This window comes from Meles meles, chromosome 7 (genome assembly GCF_922984935.1).
Source record: "Meles meles chromosome 7, mMelMel3.1 paternal haplotype, whole genome shotgun sequence".
NCBI lineage: Eukaryota > Metazoa > Chordata > Mammalia > Carnivora > Mustelidae > Meles > Meles meles.
The window spans coordinates 89,259,579-89,272,757 of NC_060072.1; the positions used below are offsets into that span (position 1 = coordinate 89,259,579).

The following is a 13,179-nucleotide window of genomic DNA, read 5'->3' on the forward strand; positions in this document are numbered from 1 at the left end:
TGAGGTAGCAGGGAAGGATTGGGTCCCAGAGCATCATGACCGGTCTTTGCCTTTCGGGGACAAGTCACAGCTGGCACAGACCACCCCCCCCCCCCCCGCCCCCCGACCCTCATTAGCGTAGCGGCCCAAATCTCAGTTCCGTCCCTCCGCTGAGAGCAGCCGGCTCTCGCGGCGCCTACCACACCGCCCTCTTCTGGCGGATGGCTGCCTAGCAGCCGCCTCCCGCCCCTGCGCCGGGACCCGCTGGCCCTTCCCTGAACCGGACCGACTCCCGAGCGCTGTGAGCAGCGTGCGTGCGCTATGTCTGACCTCGGTTTGCAGGGACTGTCCCCTGAAAAACACACTTAGGAACGAGCTTTCGGCGTTTTTACGCAGGGGCAGCGTGGGCCCGTCCACCTCAATTTCTCTGTTCATTCTCTTCCCAAATGCGGCCCCCACCTTGCCTGGAGTCAGCTCGCTCATCCCTAAAATGGTAAGAAGCTCACATTCTCCTCAGGGACCCATCTTGGCATCCTGCGCTTAGAAAGCACCTCCCGTACCCCTGACCCCGGGAAACTGGGGGCCAGGAAGTGTCATAGGGGAGAGAGGTACTAAAAGAAGCATAGAGGGTCTCCTCCATCTGACTTTCCAGCCTTGAAAATTTGCGCCTTTCAATTTGAGGCCCTCTTAGGGAACCGCAGAAAAGGTACCCTAATTCTCCCGCTGAGGATGGACACGACTCTCTACAGACCGCAAGTGGGCCTCATGCCTGGTGCCCACTAGAGTTTCCTGGGGCGTATATCCATGGACACGCCCACCACGCCCCACGACCCCGCCCCCCGCCCCCATACCCTCCTTCCCAGAGGAACCTTTAGACCAGCTTTGGGGAAATTAGACCGTTCCTGGCATCCCACAAAGGCAGCCCTTCTCCTCCCTCGTCCTTACATCCACACCCTGATGTCCACACTATGGCTGGACTTGGCTAGGTTCAGAGAAAGCAAAACCGACGCATTGCCCTCTAGGGTTAGAAGAGTCCCTGGGAGATGACCATGTCCTAGCCTCACTCTCCCACTTAGAGCCTGGGGAACGTGCCTGTCCACGGAAGAAGGAGACCCATTGACTTCTTTGCAGTTTTGCCCTGCTTTCCTGGGGGACCCCAACCTCTAATTTTCTTACCTGTACACAGAGGGAGAGGATCATCTGTGTAATGAGAACCCTCCCTAAGGGGTGATGAGTGTCTGTAATATGCCCAAGTGGGGGTGAAGGCCGTCTCCAGAGCAAACTTCCAAACTGAGGACCACCGCTTCCCCTGCCAAGGCCTCAAGGCACCCAGCCTCCTAATGACAGTTCTCTCTTCTTCTGCCCAAAACACCAAACTCACTCAGTCCCACTACGCATCAGCCTTCAAAGAGGGTGTTCTGCTTCCCCCCAAACCTCCCTTGCATCAAGACTAACAGACCAAGATGTGACCATCCTCATGTGTAAGAGACCCAGGCCTGGCGGTGGAGCAGAGGGGTGCACGTCCTGAGTCCAGCTTCCCTGGGCGGGGACTGATGCTATCCGTGCCGCCGTCACTCTAGGTGGGCGACTCTTGGAAGGAGCTGCTTGCACCAGGGCCACATTCAGTTTGCTAGAAATAGAGACAGAGGGCTTCTTGACTTTGCATATAATTTGCATAATGTCATAGACACACAGTCTATTTTCAGGCAGATTTCAGGTTAAAGTGTTGTCACTTGCTGCCCTGCAGGGTGTCACGTCTGGATGAGTCTCTCCTCTGTTCTTTCTCACCCACCCACTCTTACTGACCTAGATCCCAACTGCAGGAGCAAGTGGCGAGGTGAGGGGGAAGAGTGGGGTTGTCCGGGGAGAGACGAGTACAGGGCAAGAGGCACGCTGGAATTTCCATGATGGGCAGAGGGCGAAGGAATGGGAAGCGAGGTAGCCTGCACTCTGTTCTTCAGAACTTTCCCGTCTCTCCCAACCAGGAGAACGGCCAGTTCCCATACTCTTGAATCAGGCTTCTGCCAGTTTGAAGAAAGACATCTCGATCAACCTGTTCCTCTGAGCCACCCATAAACCCTTGCTTGGCCCAGCTATCCCTCTTGGGTGTTTATTTTCAGCACTAAGATTTGATCTTCGCCTCCTGTGAAATCTGACCCACAGTCCGGCCCTCTCCTGGGAGTCCCATCTGGGAGACCAGGATCCCGGTCTGATGATCTGTGTTTTTAAAGCACCTGGCACATAGTAGGAGGTCAATCAGCCCTAGAGCTCCTCTCCTTCCCTCCGTCTAGAAGTCAGTGCCAAGCTCCTAATTGTCCCAGCCCTGGATGTCCCGCACAGCCACCATCCTGTGCGGGCTCGAGGCAGACACACTAGAAAGGCCAATTGGGGTGACTGTTGCTAAGTTGTCTGTGACCTTGGCAGGTCATTTGGCCTCTCCTCAGCTAGAAAGGAGGGGGTTTGGTGGGCTTTAGAGCAGAGAGCAATTTTTATTTTGTACCTTGAGTTGTTTGGTGACTTGTCCTCGGTCACAGAGGGCTGGGCTGGAGCCCCACCCTCCCGCAAAACGTTCGGCCTCAGGGCCTGTCTGGTGTGCTGTCTCACTACGTAGACCTGAGGATTTACCAGATACCGAGGCAAAGAGCCTTACCGGGTCCTGGGAATCATAAGGCCACTCCGTCAGGCTGGACAGCAGCAGTGCGCTACCCAGAATTCCCAGTCCCTGGCGTCCAGTCCCCCTGGACCTGCCTCGTCCCCTTAGGCAGGCGTTTCCTGTTGATAAGAAGCTCAGTCACAAACACTGATAAAGAGATGAAGAAAGGAAATTGACGGGCTTGGGTATAATGGGCATTTTGTCTGCCTTTTCTGCCTTCTTCCTTCTCCCAGTATCCCTCCCCCACTGCTTCCCAGAACTGAGGGAAAAACATGCCCCCCACCTCCACTGTCGGCCTTATTTTGTAGTTTCCAGGAATTTGGCCCCACAGAGCCCTTAGAAGCAGAGCCTAGCTTGACCTGGTTGGGGGTGGGCTGGGGCGCGGGGTCAGAGTTCAGTGGCAGGAAACACTGGGTGCTGTGAGGCCCCCAAGCCCAGGGAGAAGGGCAGTGGCAGCAGGAAGGAAGGACGGTCAGGCACAGGTTGCATCCGTGACCTTCCCTCTCCCTCCTTCCTGCAGAGGCCTGGCTCCAAGTAGTGGCTAGGTGGCTGCATAGTCTATAATTAGTGGATTTTCCATAATTTTAGTCTCAGCCTCATTACTGGAAAATCTCATTAATTTTGACTCCACTAATTTGGAACCTGTGATCCTTCAGGACAAGAAGCCGGACTGATCTTTAGAAAAACAAACACAGCAAACAAGTTTGCAAAGCATCCTGGGCTGCCCGTCTTGGTTCTGGATTTGTAAAAACTCAGCTGGACGAAGGCAGTTTTTCACAAGCACCACCCCCTCCTTGTAGTTAGGATAACCCGCCACCAGGTGGGTGATGAGGTCTTACCGGCCAAGTAGGCTTTAAGTAGCCATTGCTCAGGGATAGCGGTATTCTGAAGATCTCTACTTAATATTCGCCCCCACGCGCCCCCACCCCACCGCCTTCCCCAGAGATGTAATTCCTTAATGAAACATGCGAACGTGAAGGAGTGGAATAGATGGGTCCCTGAATGGCCGGGATTTAAAAGAAAAACAACAGCCGTTTAGCCACTCAGTGACTTTCTCTTGAATTCCTAACTGTTTCCAGTCCTGGTACCCTCCTGACCAGGGTCTCCTGGCTTCCGTCCCTCATATCTTTCGTTGCACTTTGGATGCTTGAGGAAGGAGCAGAGTAGTATTCCAGCTGGGTTTTCTGTTTAGTAATTAGTAATTCAACAGATTTATTCTTTTTTTTTAAGATTTTATTTATTTATTTGACAGAGAGAGATCACAAGTAGGCAGAGAGGCAGGCAGAGAGAGAGGAGGAAGCAGGCTCCCTGCTGAGCAGAGAGCCTGATGCAGGTCTCACAGGACCCTGGGATCATGACCTGAGCTTAAAGCAGAGGCTTTAACCGTGAGCCACCCAGGCACCCTCAACAGATTTATTCTTAATTTAACTTTATTTATTAACTTTTAAGATTTACTTATTTGAGAGACAGAGAGGGAGAGAGAGAAAGAGAGAGAGCAAAGAGGGAAAGTAGGAGGGAGAAGCAGGATCTCTGCCAAGCAGAGAGCCCGATGCGGGACTCAATCCTAGGACCCTGGGATCATGACCTGAGCTGAAGGCAGAGGCTTTAGCCCTCTGAGCCACCCAGACACCCCAAAAGGAGCATTTAAAAAAAAAAGATTTTATTTATTTGATGGAGAGAGAGCACAAGCAGGGGGAGTGGCAAAGCGAGAGGGAGAAGCCGGTTCTCCACTGAGCAGGGAACCCAACATGGAATTTGATTGCAGGACCCCAGGATCATGACCTGAAAGGAAGGCAGACACTTAACTGATTGAGCCACCCAGGTGCCCCAAAAGTAGCATATTATATACACTATTCTACACCTTACTTTTTTTCCTTTTTTTAAAAAAAGATTTTATTTATTTGACAGAGAGAGAGCAGAAGCAGGGGGAGCTGCAGACAGAAGGAGAAGCAGGATCCCCACTGAGCAGAGAACCTGAATGGGGGGCTCCATCCCAGGACCCTGAGATTATGACCTGAGCTGAAGACAGATGCTTAACCGGCTGAGCCACCCAGGCGCCCCAACACCTTACTTTTTTCACTTAATATGCCTTGGGGGTGATTGAGTAGCTCAGTAAGTTAAGCGTTTGACTCTTGGTTTCAGCTGGGGTCATGATCATGATCTATGGGTTGTAGGGTCAATCCCCTCATGGGGCTCCATGCTCAGCTCAGAGTCTGCTTATCCCTCTCCCTCCCCCTCTGCTCCTCCCCCTGCTGGCTCTTTCTCTCAAATAAATAAATAGAATCTTTAAATATTAGGGAAGAAAGGCTAGGTTGTTTAGATACTGTTGGGAATGCTAGATCATGGTTTTGAGAAAAAGTGTAGCTGGGTCTCTACTTTTGCATTCCATATAAAGATGGCCTCCAAATGGATTAAGGACCAAAATGTGAAAGCAAAACTGGAAGGCCAATAAAAGAAAATGGAAGAGGATATCCTTGTGACCTAGGGGTGGAGCAATACTTAAATAAGACCCCAAAACACAAACTGCAAAACAAATAAATCATATAGATATATCAGTTCACCCTTCAACTCTACACCATAAATAAATTTAACATAAATAAATTCATAAACTTAAAAATAGATGGTAGACTGAAAGAGGATATTTCTTTTTCTTTTTTTTTTTAAGATTTTATTTATTTGTTTGACAGACAGAGATCACAAGTAGGCAAAGAGGCAGGCAGAGAGAGGAGGAAGCAGTCTCCCTGCTGAGCAGGGAGCTCAATGGGGGGCTTGATCCCAGGACCTTGAGATCATGACCTGAGCCTAAGGCAGAGGATTTAACCCACTGAGCTACTCAGGTGCCCCGAAAGAAGATATTTGTAATCCCTAAAATTTTAAGGCATTAGTAGCTTTGCGCAGTGGCAGTATCGTAGCCAATGAGGTTTATCCGAGGCGCGATTATTGCTAATTGAAAATTTTAAGGCATTAGTATCTACAACATATGAGAAACGCCTGCAAATCAACAAGACCCAATGTGAAGGGCAAAGATGTGAAGAGTCAATTCTCTAAAAGGGAAGCCCAAAAGACCAGCAATTTCGAAAGGAATGCTTTCATTCACTAGTGGTCCAAGAAATGCATGCTTAAATGACATAAAAACTAATATTCATCAAATTGGCAAAATCTGAAAAGTGGGTAGTGCCAAGTGTGGGCAAGAATGTGGGAAAATAAAAATTCTGTGTAATTCTTTTTTTTTTTTAAAGATGTTATTTATTCAGGGGCGCCTGGGTGCTCAGTGGGTTAACCCTCTGCCTTCAGCTCAGGTCATGGTCTCAGGGTCCTGGGATCGAGCCCCACATTGGGCTCTCTGCACAGCAGGGAGCCTGCTTCCCTTTCTCGCTCTTGTCTGCTTCTCTGCCTACTTGTGATCTCTCTCTGTCGAATAAATAAATAACATCTTTTTAAAAAAAGATTTAAAAAAGATGTTTCTTGCTTTTTTAAAAAAAAGATGCTATTTATCTGAGAGAGAGAGAGTGTGTACAAGCAGGGGGAGGGGCAGAGAGAGAAGCAAATGTGGAACTCGATCCCGGGATCCTGGGATCTTGACTTGAGCCCAAGGCAGATGCTTAACCGACAGAGACACCCAGTCACCCCTTGCACAATTCTTGTACAAATGTAAATTGGTATAGTCTTTTTAGCTTTACTTAGTGAAAGTGGGTGTGCCTATCCCATTTGACCTCAAGTGTGATAACTTTTCTGCATCCATATCTCAGCAGAGTTCTCAGACAAGTCCACAAAGGGACCTGTGGGAGGGAGCTCAACACAGTGCTGCTTGTGGTAGGAGGGAGGGAGCCACCCTTCGTGTCCATGAATGGGGGAATAGCTAGGTAAAATGTTATAAATGAATATTTCAGAATATTATGTCATCCAGTGAACCAGATGTACATACAGCAACATGGATAGATCTTTAAAAAATGCAGAACTGATTGGCAAAAAGAGAATGAGAGTTAGCACAATGCCTTTTATATAAATTTAGAATGCATAAAGGAATGAACATATGATCCAGCAATCCTACTTCTGGGTATATATCAAATGAATTGAAATCAGGATCCCGAAGAGATATCTGCATGCCCGTGTTCATTGCAGCATTATTCATGATAGCAAAGACATGGAAGCAACCTAAAGGTCCGTTGACAGACAAATGGATAAAGAAAATGTAGTAGGGGTGCCTGAATGGGTCAGTTGGTTAAGTGTCTGCCTGCTTGTGATCCCTCTCTCTCTGTCAAATAAATAAATAAAATCTTAAAAAAAAAAGAAAGAAAGAAAGAAAGAAAGAAAAGAAAATGTGATATATTGGGGTGCCTGGTTGGCTCAGTTGGTGGAGCACACAACTCTTGAACTTGGGATTGTAAGTTCAAGCCCCACACTGGGTGTAGAAATTACTTAAAAATAAAATCTCTCAGGAGCGCCTGGGTGGCTCAGTTAGTTAAGCATCCAACTCTTGATTTTGGCTCAGGCCATGATCTGAGTCATGAGATTGAGCCCTATATCAGACTCCACGCTGGGGATGGAGCCTGCTTAAGATTCTCTCTCTCCCTCTCTCTCTGCCCCTCCCCACCTGCTTGGGCAAGCACCTCTCTCTCTCCCGCTCTCAAAATAAATAAATAAAATCTCTCTCTCTTTTTTTCTTTTTTAAGATTTTATTTATTCATTTGAGAGAGAGACACACAGCGAGAGAGAGAACACAAGCAGGGGGAGTAAAAGAGGGAGAAGCAGGCTTCCCACTGAACCGGGAGCCCAATGTGGGGCTTGATCCCAGGACCCTGGGATCATGATCTGAGCTGAAGGCAGATGCCTAAGGACTGAGCCACCCAGGTACCCCATAAATAAAATCTCTTACAAAAGAAAATGTGGTATATATCAATATCTGCATATGAGGGAATATTATTTGCCCATTAATTAATGTTAATATTTTAAAAGGAGCAAATTCGGGACACTTGGGTGGCTCAGTCATTAAGTGTCTTTCTTTGGCTCAGGTCCTGATCCCTGAGTCCCGGGATCGAGCCCCACATCGGGCTCCTTGATCAGCTGAAAGCCTGCTTCTCCCTCTCCCACTCCCCCTGCTTGTGTATTTTTTCTTGCTGTGTCTCTCTCTGTCAAATAAATAAATAAATAAAATATATATTTTTTAAAGGAGGAAATCCTGCCATTTGTCACAACATAGACGAACCTAGAGGACATTATGCTAAGTGAAATAAGCCAGATACAGAAGGACAAATACTACAAGATATCACTTATATAAGGAATCTAAAATAGTCAAGCTCATGGAAGCAGAGGGTAGAAGGGTGATTATCAGGGTTGGTGGGGGGAGGTGGAAATAGGGTGTTAGTAGTCAAAGGTACAAAGTTTCATTTACACAAGATAAATAAATTCTAGAACTCTGCAGTATACAGCCTATTGTTAACAATACTGTATTGTATACTTAAAAATACGCTCAGAGGGTAGACTTTATGTGTCAAGTGTTCTCACTCCCCCCACCCCCAATAATAATAGAATGCATGTGTATCCAAACCAATGCTACATTCTTCCCCAGGATATGCATGCATTTAAAGATATCAGAGACGCCTGAGTGGCTCAGTCGGTTAAGCCACTGCCTTTGGCTCAGGTCATGATCAGGGAGCAGGTGGATGGGCATCATGAAGGGGATTGGAGAATGAGGTAGAAAATACAACCTGAGAGGCACCTTGCTGCCTCGCACAGGCCAGAGATGCTCACAGGCAACCGCGTGACTGACCTGAGGCCCATTGTGGGGGCTGGTAAGAAAACGCAATCCACATCCGCCAAGTTTTTGGGTCCTGACAGCCATCCACAAGCCTGTGACCCTGGACCCCAATCGGTACAGACTACTCAGCTTCCCCCTCGTGAAATGCGGATAATATCCATAAGGTGGTTGTGAGTATGCTGGGCAAAGGGCCCAGCCAGAACTGGTGTTCAATAATAATAACACCAAAACCAACACCAGGACAGTAGCCTCACGGAGGGCGTTGATGGGCGTCAGTTCTGAGGAGCTCCAGCACCGCTTGGTGTCAATGCTTCTAGCTTTGTTCCTCTCTCAAGTGAGAAGAGAGAAAGGCAGTTCCCTCTCCCCAGCCCCTAGCTCTCTAATCTCCCTGGCTCCTTATCTGGGCAGCAGCTAAAAAGGGGAGATTTGCAGGACAAGGTGAGAGCACAAGATTGCACACACACATTATATGGGCTCTGTCTATATGCGTGTTTATTTCAATTAGAAAAAGCCTTCTCATCCTGTTCTCACTGGCTGATCCCTTTGGATCAATACTTCAGTTAGGTCTTTTGTGAAATGAAATTTATATTCACGCTCCACTGTTCCCTTAGTAACAATCTCCGGCAATCAGATCTGCTCTCTGGTGGAAATGGCCTTTGGAAAGTGCCTGTGTGGGGCACAGTTGCACGATCTTACCTTTGCCAGAAACAGTTTTCTGATGTAGTCCGTATCTTTTCCAGAAAAAAAAAAAAAAAAATTAACTACATTTAAGCAGACTTAACAAGGTCTTAAAATAGATATAAAGTGGTTTCACCCCACAAGGGGAATTCTTAAAATACTAAAGTACTGTTTTTAAGCATAGTCAAGTACTTCAGAAAAACTAATTTACATTCCAAACAATTTCTATGCTAATTACAAATGATCCTTTCCCAACTGCTAGGTAATATTTTGCGTTACTGTATGTACCTGAAGTGAATAAAATTACCTTTCTTTCTTTCACCAATATTCACTCCTTCAAACTGACCTTTCTGCAATTCTTCTAGATTAGCATTTTGATTGTATTTCAGGTGTGAATTTGAGAATTTGATCCCATAGTGTTGAGGTAAAAACCACAAAAACAGGTTTATCACAGTTATCTAAATGAGATGGTTGTCAATCTCAGATTTACACTGCTTCTGCCTTTTCATAGAAAATGAAAGCCCATGGGGCGCCTGGGTGGCTCAGTGGGTTAAAGCCTCTGCCTTCGGCTCAGGTCATGATCCCAGGGTCCTGGGATCGAGCCCCATATCGGGCTCTCTGCTCCACGGGGAGCCTGCTTCCTCCTCTCTCTCTGCCTGCCTAGTTGTGATTTCTCTCTGTCAGATAAATAAAATATTAAAAAAAAAAAAAAAAGAAAGAAAATGAAAGCCCAGGATGCTCTCTCTGGCTGACATGAAACCTATAAACTCAACTGCATCATTATCTCTCCCTCCTCCGGGGACCCACTTTCAAGTTCCTCTCGCTCTCTCTGTTTGAATAAAACTTTATTTATAAAAACAGGCAGCTGGTCCAGGGCCTCAGGTTCCTCTCTCTTAATGACCCTTCGCTATTTCGAATGAATCTTCAACTCGCCTTTCTCTGTGGGTCCTTCCCACCAGGGTGTAAACTCGCTGCAAACAAAAAACTCTCACCTCTTCCAACCTCACAAATCTCTCTCAACCACCCCTCCCCTTGCCGGTCACATTTATGGGAAAAGTCTCTGCTTCATCGCTTCCCTGTCTCGACCCACTGCCTTCCAGCTCTGCCCTGGAAACTGATCTCTTGACGGTTATCATGGCCTCCTTGTTGTGAAATCCAGTGGCCCCTTATCAGTCCTTCCTTATTTATCTCAACCTTTAGTAGACTTCTGACTGCTAACCACTCCCACCTCTTGGCTTTCCTGCCACACACTTCAGACCTCCCTCCTGCCTGGGGTGGGGGTGGGGACCCTGTCTCAGACTTTTCTGCAGGATTCTCTTCTTTGCCTGTTCCATAAAAGCTGGCGCTCCGAGTGTTCTGTCCCTGTCCTCTCCTCCATCTACACACGTCCCTGAGTGAGCTCACCACTCCTTGGTTTTAATGCTCGCTGATGACTCTCAAATCTGTGTCTCCAGCCCACACATCCCTCCTGAGCTCTAGACCTCAAGCCTCCGCTGCTTCTGGACTGCTTCTTGGATGTTTCCCAGGCTTCTCCAATTCATCATGTCCCAAGCAGAACTCATTATCTGTCACCCCAAACCTGCTCTGTCCCTGATGTTCAGAGAATAGTATTACTATCCAAGCAAATGCATGAATTTGTTCATGACCTCCTTCTACCTATCACTGCCCCCATCAGTCGATCAGTTAAATCCAGACTCTTGTCCCTTCCGCCTCCCAATTACCTCTCCAGCTCTGCCTACCTCTCTCCATGCCCACCTTGGTCCCAGCCACCAGCGTCTCTCACCTAGGTTAGTGGGAAGTCATCTTTCGGGCCTGCACCCATCTAGCCCCTCCAGTTCATCCTTCACACTGAAGCTGGAGAAGTTCCTCTAAAATACAAATGTGTATTCCATAATGTTCTCCGCTGCATGCCACTGCCCTCAGGTTAAAGTCCAAACTCCTTATTAAAAGGCTGGTATTGCTTGATCTGGGCCAGCCTGCAACATTCATTCCCACAGCCCTCCTCTCTCTTCGTGGTCCGGTCACACTGGATTTCCTCTCTTCAGCTCCATAGACCCACAGTTCTTCTTTTGCCTCTGGGCTTTTTCACATGACATCCCCTCTGTCTGGGACACTCTTTAGGTCTGACTTACTTATTATCAGTAAATGTGTGTAGTGATGTGATGGAGAGGATTTCGGAGAGATACAGACCGGGGTCTGTATTCCAGCTCTGTATGTATGACTATAAGCCTGTCCACTAACCTCTCTTAGCCTTAGTGTCCTCATCTGTAGAAAGAGAAATAATAATGCTTGCTATGTCTGGCATATACTGGTTTTTCTTTTCAACTACCTGACCCACTACCCATCCACCTGGAAATTTTTGAGGAATTGCTCCCTCTTCCCTATTTGTGTGGTAACAGTGGGGATTCTGGCAGCCATGTTCATATAACATGGTGAAGCCTGCTCCCCACAGATAATGGGGCCGAGGTTGGCACCTGACCCAAGCTGGACCATCAGTCCCTACCTCCTGAAGGAGGAGTTGGGACCCAGAGACAGTCACTGGAGACTCTCCTGGGCAGCTGGATTGAACATGGACCCACAGGCTATCAGGAGCCGTGTGTTCCTGTGGATGGGAAGTAAAGAAAGTTGTTTGTCGCAAAGAAGGTGGAAACAGGTGCACAGAAGCAAAGGCCCAGAGAGGTGAAGAGAGGGTAGAAACAGAGAAAGAATCTTGTGCCTTCGACATCCTGCTTCCAGTGACTCACTGAGACTAGGTGCCCTGAGTCTAGGAGAAACTCCTGCATCCTTAAACTGAAAAAGAAAAAAAATACTTTTTTTTCCTTGAATAGCTAGGCTGGATTTCTACTACTTGGAACCAACAAAGTCCTAGGTAATTTACCTATCTTAACAGAGTTCAGAGTTATTGGGAAAGGTGGAAATGAGGTAAGTATCCACACAGTAAGTAATCAGTGAATAGTAACAATAAGATTATTATTAATACATTCAGTGGATGAGGACTGAAGATGTCAGAACTCTCTGTGCCTGTTTTTCTAGAATAGTTTCAGAAATAGGACCCAGTGCTTAGTACTATATCATCCCATGAGTATTTTTTTTTTAATTAAAAAGGTGAATGATCATATTTTGGTAATTTTGAAAGAAGGGGAAAAAATTACACATAATCTCACCCTACCAAATTGAAGCAAATATTTCCATTGTGTAGAATTATGGCACACACTCCATTTTGTGTCCAGTGTTTTTCACTTATGATATCATTAACATTTTAATATTTCTATACAGGCTTTATAATCATTTAAATAATTATGTAATGCTTAATACAGTATATCAGATAATTTAATAAGCCATTCTCTCTCTATATATATATATGCATATTTATTTTGTTTTTGTTTTTTTCTGTCTTACATCACACTTCATGTATATTTTTCTGGAGAGGCTTTTCATTTTTAAGATTTTATATATTTATTTATTTGACAGAGAGTGAGAGAGCACAAGCAGGGGGAGTGGAGGAGGGAGAGGGAGAAGCAGGCTCCACGCTGAGCAGGGAACCTGATGTGGGGCTCAATCCCACAACCCTGTGGGATCATGACCTGAGCTGAAGGCAGATGCTTATCCAACTGAGCCATCCAGAGGTCCCTGGACAGGCTATTTTTCTGTTGTTGCTGTTTTGGGGTTTTGTTTTGTTTTTTTAAAGATTTAATTTATTGATTTGTCAGAGAGAGAAGGAGGCCAATGCAGGACTCAATCCCAGGATCCCGGGATTGCGACCGAAGCCAAAGGCAGATGCTTAACTGACTGAGCCACTCAGGCATCCCAGGCTATTTTCTTTTCTTTTTTTTTTTTTTTTAAGATTTTATTTATTTATTTGACAGAGAGAGATCACAAGTAGGCAGAGAGACAGGCAGAAAGAGAGGAGGAAGCAGGATCCCCGCTGAGCAGAGAGCCTGATGCTGGGCTCAATCCCAGGACCCTGGGATCATGACCTGAACCTAAGGCAGAGGCTTTAACCCACTGAGCCACCCAGGCACCCCACCAGGCTATTTTCTTAAAGATTTGTTTATTTATTTATTTGAGAGAGAAGGCGTGAGTGGGAGGAGGGGTAGAGACAGCCTAAGCT

General features: G+C 46.8%; 1 long non-coding RNA gene and 1 pseudogene across 2 annotated transcripts; one reads left to right on the top strand and one right to left on the bottom strand.

Moving 5' to 3' along the window:
* Positions 1 to 88: 88 nt before the first annotated feature.
* LOC123946894 lies at positions 89 to 10,982 on the bottom strand. Of its 2 annotated transcripts, XR_006819671.1 has the most exons (4): positions 10,852 to 10,960; positions 9,087 to 9,121; positions 2,630 to 2,751; positions 89 to 1,609 (listed from the first exon to the last, which is right to left on the bottom strand). It is a non-coding gene; the product is annotated as an uncharacterized LOC123946894 (long non-coding RNA). The 2 variants fall into 2 exon arrangements; XR_006819672.1 differs by lacking the exon at positions 9,087 to 9,121 and having other exon boundaries at positions 10,852 to 10,982.
* Positions 5,519 to 5,726, top strand: LOC123947714 (annotated as a pseudogene).
* Positions 10,983 to 13,179: the final 2,197 nt, after the last annotated feature.